Consider the following 7683-nt stretch of genomic DNA (forward strand, 5'->3'; position numbering starts at 1 on the left):
ACACCTCTGCATCTTCACTTGCTTCCTAACTTGCTGCTTTTGTCTGTGCAGATCGCTAAACTCCTGAGGGAAGGCTCCTGTCTCTCTCATGTGGAAAGCCTACCACATACTGGGCTGTGTGAGTAATTCTAATTACCTTGCTATAATAATGCTCTGATAACAAGGCCCTAAAGAACAAGCCCCATAATTCACAAGTCAACTAAAAAAAGTTTGGACTGGAATGCGCAACTCCTCTTTAAACATCGATGTCCTGTAGCTGATAGATTCCCCTGAGGAATGTGGCCACTTGCACCTGCAAAGCGCTTCATTGTTCCCTCGGATTTTTAAACTCCTGAGCAGTCATGGTGATCTGTGCACAAACAGGCTCTTAGCAACTATTTCTCCCTAAATCTGATAGCGAGCTGGTGAATTTCAATGCTGATGGAGACACCAAAGAGACATTCCCAGGAATCTACAGGATTAGTGAAGAGCTCTCACCTATAATTAGCTTTCTATAACTGCCAGAAACTGGAGACCAGGAAGAAGAGGAGATTCTTGTCTTCCTGCTTCTACTATAATTCAACTATTTTCTGTTACTGCTGATCTTTCCCCTGCTCTCAACTTCAGCTGCTCTGCATACAAACCTGAAAAGCTAAAGGAAGATTCAAAGCATCAAACATCCCCACATTTCAAATTCATCTTACCACGCACCTTTGCTTACATCTTCATTTGTCAACATCTGTATATTTGAGCTTCATATCCTGTCCCTGTAGATCTATCTGTCCTGCTGTCTGTGGGGAAGAAGCAGCTTTTGGAAAATGAAGCCCTGTGCCAAACAGTTTGAACCAACAGAAGTGTTCCAAAGTCTAGAAAATACAGTCCGTGAGAAAAAGGCAGATCCAGGGCTTCTTCAGTCTGGGAGAGACCGATGGGAGACGTGATTGCTGCTTTCAAACAGGAAAAGGTTACTTGAATAAAAGAAGGGGAAAAAAGCTTGTTTTCCATGTCCATTGTGAATGTGACTAGGAAAATTGATTTAAATTGCAACAAGGGGGATTTCTGAAGATAGCAGACAGAAGCTTCTAACACTAAGGATAATTAAGTGCTCGTAGACATAGTCTGGACGACAGCAAAACCTACAGCGGTGGGAGATTATTAGATGACCAGTTTCTTGATCATTCCTAAGCCATAGAAATTACTTGCTTCAAATGTAAGAAGTTTAGTAGATACCCTAAGAACCACAGAAAACAGATTTAGAAAATACCCTCAGAAGTCATCTAGTTTATCCTACAACCCCTGAAACAGGTTTATTTATATACATTCTTAAAACAAGTTTGCCTGGCTTGCCTTGCCCCAAATGTAAAAAGAATCAAAGTGATTCACTCAGTTTTGCTGACCAAAAAAATCTTTCTATAGCACACAAAATATGCCATTTGGTATAGAAAAACAACGTCTTTGTCAGACAATCAAATCACTAGAGTTGGCAAATTAAAAGTGGTTTTCTGTTCAGTATCCTGGAGCTTAGGGTATCCCCTCGAGGCACGGATAGCTAATCCAGTTCTGTTTTCTGACCATGGAGAATTGTCACGCTGCAGAGAGCATACAACAGGCGGGTGATGAGGGATTCTGGGAAGAATCTCCTTTTAACCTTGTTCCACTACTGAGAAACAGTCAGAAGGAGAATTTGTTTCAAGTTCACATACCAGTAGGAGACAGAGCCAGGAGTTCTTCTGCACTCGGGCAAAACTCTTCCATTTTTTTTTCAAAGTATTCTTTTAGAGAAAACACCTTCTGGTAGTTACAACACTCCTTGTGTTCTTGTTTCTAGCTCCAGGAAAGGTTAACAGAATTTGAAATAGAGTAACATGTTCAAAAAGAATGCAAGCACCTGAACAATCTGTCAGGTGCATTGATTTAACTCTAGGTAATAAGGCATTTTTTACTGTGATTTAAACAAATAAATTTTGGTTTATTACTTTAGATTTTTTTTACAAGCATAAACAGTTTCTTAACGATTTCAAGACTGTATTTAATTTTAGCCAGTATCTTTTACTGGAAAGTCAACTTACTGCTTACAGTTACTTAAATATAATAATGTGATCCCTGATCAGTATAAAAAGATTCAACATATATTTAGTCAGATATCAAAAGCTTACACTTTGTAGTCACACAGTTGTTTATATTATTTACTTAGCATCAAACTATTTCATACTATAATTTAGAAAAAATATATACAGAAAACCATGAGAATTTTTCCCAAGGTCAAGCTGCATTTCATATGCATAAAAATCTGGTGTATTAAGCAAAAAGAAAGTATTTGTCCAAACTGAATTAATAGTTTTGGTCACCATAATCTCCAGTGCTTTAGACCTACTAATTAAAAATTTTGGATTCATACAAAATTTCTCTGCTTTCCTTTCCTCTTCCAGAAAAAGGAAGATGAGCTTTTCTGCCCTTCAAACTTCTGATTATTTTTCAGCATTTAATTAACTGGGTTTGGTATAAACTAAATAGTATATTTTTAAATCTGTAACTGTAAAATCATCAGTAATCCATCACCTTCAGTAACTTTTGTTGAAGATATACTGTGAACAATTTTTCTCTGATGGGGTGGGTTTGGCTTTTCTTTAAGATTTTTGCAGCAAGCCTGTGTTGCTTGGCTACTTAAATTATGATTTATTTTATAGACCACAGTAATACACATCCTCTGTTATTTCATGGTTAGGAAGGAACTGAACCTCAGCTGTCTTCCTTCCTAAAAAGTTCTTAAGCACCCTGTTACAGTAGTAATTCCTACCACCATAATTTTCTTCATATGGATCCAAAAGCATTTTCCACCTGGATGTACTCAACAGGCTTGATCTGAATCCATGGTTTTCAAATAATATTGTATCCTTACGATTAAACCATGCAACTGTATCTGGGTCTTCTCACCCCATCCTACTCCCATTCAAATATGCAATGTCCCTACAGAAAGAGGGAACTATTTTTAATTCCATTTGTCTTTACCTGTGGAAAAACAAACAAACAAACAAAACCCAAACACAAAACAACAATGGACATAAAAATACCAGGTATGAGGTATCAATACTTTATTCAAAGGCATAGTTCAAGGCAGTATTGTCTATTTTGCAATATGGAAAGAAGTTGGACTGAAAGCAGTAAGAACAGGATGCTCTAGGTTGAAAAAAAGCTCTTCCAATAATCCCTGTAGGTAAAAGTGATCCATACCTAGGAAAAAAATATCTTGCCACTTCTCTCTTAAAAAATTGGTGTAGTGTTTGAAGTGCTGTGCAATCTAAGTTCCAAAACCAGTGGAACCGTCTATCAGTGAAAAGCAACAACCTTTGAAAGTGTCTGCTACCTCAACAGAATTCAGAGGCACAAAAGTACATTCAGAGTTAATTCACAACAGACATTGCGACAGAAACATCTAAGAAACTTCCTCAGCTAGATCCAACCCATCCGATTCAAGCCTAAGGACCAGCTGGCCAGAGAACAGTTTAAAATATCCAAGGTACACAAATAGGGATTTGCTTGTCCCTCCAATCCCACCAGAGAAAATACAGGTTTTACAGACAAAGCTCCTGTAGATGCAGTTTGAGGAAGGAGGGAAGTGACAAAAACCTTAAATCCTCAGAGACACGCGTGTACGTCAGCTACTGCCAGTGCCAAGCATGATCAGCAGCCTAGCCTGACCAAGAATAAACAGAGCTAACGAGCCTGGAGCAGTGCCAACCAGCATTAGAGAAATTATGTGCCAGGCCAGGGAGTCAGCTAATCCACAGGAAGACTGTAAAAAACACTCCGCAAGAGCTGCCGGAACTCACAGCTACCAGCTGCCAAAGGCTCCTACCCTTAGAGGCTTTTTAAAGTTTGGCTTTGGGATCTCAAGCACAAGACTGCTGCTCAGCATGGCTTAGGGATAACAGAAGAAAAGGGGGAACAGCGTGCAAACTGGAAATTTGTTTTCATGTACAGGCCTACCCTGGAACTAGGAAAAAGGGAAGGGCAGCTTCCTTTACTGCAGGTTCCAATTGTTCATTCAGTGCAGCAGCGTAGCTGGGTGCTAGAGCTAGCCAAAAGCGCAGAGCAGGAGAGAAGCACATCAGCAAATGCAGAAAGTTACTACACATTTCAGGAGAAAAGCTGGCATCTTCACTTGTATAAAACAAACAAACAAACAAAAAAAAATCAAACCACCACCCCACCAAACTTCCATTTTACAATATAAACTACAATATCAAATTCTCTGTAAAGTGTCGTAAGGGCAGGATTTGCCTCCAGCTCAGCTGTTAATCCACCTCAACAGCCCCAAGAGCAAGAAGCACCAAGATATTTGCAAATCAAGACTCACAACAGAAATATATTCAAAGCCAAGAAAGAGTAGCACACACAACTTTGGGTTTGGCTACTGGCACAATCTAGGGAAGCTCAAGAACAGGATACTAGTTCTTTAGGTAGAAGAGAAAACCAGGATTAAGAGAAACTGAGTCAACACAGCTAAACATGAATACTCAAACCGATAGAAATCCAAAAGACTGGGTTTTGTAGTGATATAACGCTGTAACTGTGATTATCAACAAGTCATTCTAACTAACAGCATTTTCCAAATCAACAGAGCTACCATTGCTTTGGCAGTATGCTTTTTAAAAAAAAAAAAAATAAATACACCAATAACCATAATCCTCACTTCAACAAAGCTGGGGTATTTTATTGGGTTTTTTTGATCCTTTAAACCAGGACAGTAGATGCCTATCTTGGCACAGCAAACATTCCTCCAAAGCCACACTTTGGCTTCCTTTTCCCCCATTTGCTTTTACAGTGTCCAAAATATTAGCCTCTCCGGACTTAAGCCAACAGCTGTTCTGACACAGAAGCCAGTAGAAGCAGCAGGTACTCAACCCCTCTCAAAACTGTAGGCCCCTTCAGAAATGTCACTCTGGAGCATGCAAACCGAACCGAGTATTCATGAAACACCGACGAAAGGCTTTATTCCCACAGCCAGGAAGAAAAGCATGTCAGAGATCCCCTTCAGTCCTTGCCGATAGCAACATTATCCGACTGATTTCATAAGTTTGTATGTCTTAATAGTCTGAAAAGGAGAGGAAGTAAAAGGCAAGATCTCCCTCCCCCATATCAGCACTTCTCCCCAACACCCTGTTATCTCCTTTGTACCTACAACATATGGAAAAAGCACCGGGCTATGCAAATTGTCTGGGCACTGCTCCGGAATGCAGCTGAAGACAAATATGCAACCCATGGCTTCTGCCACCACCAGTAAATCAGAGCTTTCATTTGTACTTTATCTGTATTCCCGTGTGCGTTTGCGTCAGCATGGCAACGCTTTGCCAGGCGGTGTCAGACCACTGTTGGGACTGAAAGTCAGCTTCAGAGTGCCACTGCAGGCACTGAACCACGGCCGCAAACAAGAGCACGCCAATCGCTCTGCAAGAGGCCCTGGAACAGGTTCACGCACAGAGATGACAGCAAGAACCCCCTGTTAATACTGGTACTTATCCACCAGGTTCCAAGTCACAATGAACAACACAAGGAGAGTTTAACGGGCTAAAGTTTTACCTACCGGAAACAGGAAACATGCCAAGCTTCATTTACAGTCTTGTAGAGGCGCTGACCAGCAGCAATGCTGTCCCCGCATCCTAGACATCTCCAGACTTCTTCACCTGCACGCAGGAATAAAGTGACATACAGCAACCATTTCACACCAGAGAAAACAAGGATTCCTGCATCCCGGATAAAGAGCAACCTTAAATTGTATAACCAATGGGAAAGCCTTCTCACATAGAAAGTTAAGGCAATACCAGGCAGCCTGTAACCCCAGAGAGTGGATTTCCCAAATCAAACTTTGACTATCTTATATATTCATTTTTTTCCTCTCCAGACATGACACGGCCATCTGCTCCTTCACGTTCTGCAGAAGAAACCAATGTGACTTTTCACAGGAAACAGCTCGGCTACAGCTATGCTGGTCCTCAGAGCAGAGATTTCAGGAAGGCAGATTGCTCTAGTGTAACAATTCTCGCAGAGAACCATGCTAGGCCAGGAAGCCAGGCAACCATTTCCCCCGTGCCACTGACTCAGCGCATAACATTTGCGCTCATTTGTGTAATTAACTGGATTTCCCAGAACTGAAAGAAAGGAAAGGCAAACTTTATTCAGTAGAGAGCAACTTGACTACCAGGAAGGAATTACACACTTGAATGAATATTCCTGTAGAGACTGTACGGCCAATGCCAGACTACCGTCAGACTTAGGAAGAGGGGTTGACGCTACTGGCCTATTGCCCTTTCAGAAAATGCTGATCATAGTTATAACACAGTTATAGCAGTTTCTGATAGAACTGCAATCGAGCCCAGAGAGGCAATAGTTATTTAGATGCACGCAAGCTAGGAAAAACAGCACGAAAACTTGTGCACAAGGAGCATCTGGCACACAGATAAATGCTATCCAGAATCCAAACGGCTGTGCGGGTGGATTAAAGCAAGAGTCAAGGATTTGGGTGGGCACAGGATGGCACAAGGAACATGTCACACAGCTGGGCAGATCTCAAACCTGCTTCTTCCTGCTACCAGAAGTTTACTTGCCGTAAGGTTGCATAAGGAAAGAAGTGCACTTACAGAAGGAAAACCACTAACCACGGACTTCCATTTTCCAAAGAACATTGAAACTCGGTAGTTGCTCAGGCAAGTTGATACCAAGGTCAAGTTCCTTGAAGTGACACAAACCAGAAGTCATCAGCCTCCTATGCACTTTTTACCCCACTGTGTAGGTCAATGACAATGTTTAAAAATAACCAAGGTGCAGATGTCCTTGTACATTTTACACAAACAGCTATTTCAGGGAAAAGACTTGTTGCTTAACCACAAGCATGCGTCCCCTCACCAGCAGATCGGCAGCACCCATGAAAGTCTCCATGCAGACTAGAGTGCTAGATAGGATTCATCCAAATATGACATTCGGTGTAGACTGCTGCTTCAGTTCCCAGCTAAGCATCAGCCCCACACCTGGGGGAGCGTCTGCACCCTCCCGCCATCTGGAACACCGAGAACTGCACCTGACCTCAGATCCACACAGCACAGTAAGCCTTAGGAGAAACCTGGAAAAAAGCTGGCACTACCCACATTCTGCTATAAAGCACACTGCTTTCCAGCACGCCAGCCAGGCTTGGAAATAGCAGGCAGGGCCACGCGTGGCCAGGCAGAAGACGCCCCCCTCCCCCGGCAGAAACCTGCCGCTCCGTCTCCTGCCGTTCACCGGCACAACGTGCAGACCTGACTGCAGACCGGGGATCCTACTTAAAGGAATTTGAAGACCAACGACTGCCCCACGGCCGACTGGAAGCAGCGGATGTTCCTCCACGACGGCCGGTCCCGAGCTGTACCCGTTACCTTCTCGGCTCCAGGCAGAGCCCACCGTAACTCTCTGCTGCGGCGCTACATCAGTTTAACCGGACCCCGAACAGCGGATTCGCTCCCGCGCGGAAATGAACAGTCCCATATTCAACCGAAATCGCCTCAGTATCGAGGAGAAGCGACGGAAATGAAAAAAACAGAGCAGGAAATACCGTGAGGGAAAAGCAAACGGACATAACCGCTATAGCAGGTCTGTCAGCCCCCCCGGGACAGCAGGAACGTTACGGTAAGCGGCCAGCGAGGAAAAGTGGCAGCAGCCCCGGCCGATCCT

Source organism: Charadrius vociferus, unplaced genomic scaffold (assembly GCF_000708025.1).
Source record: "Charadrius vociferus isolate BGI_N301 unplaced genomic scaffold, ASM70802v2 scaffold917, whole genome shotgun sequence".
In the NCBI taxonomy this organism is placed as follows: domain Eukaryota; kingdom Metazoa; phylum Chordata; class Aves; order Charadriiformes; family Charadriidae; genus Charadrius; species Charadrius vociferus.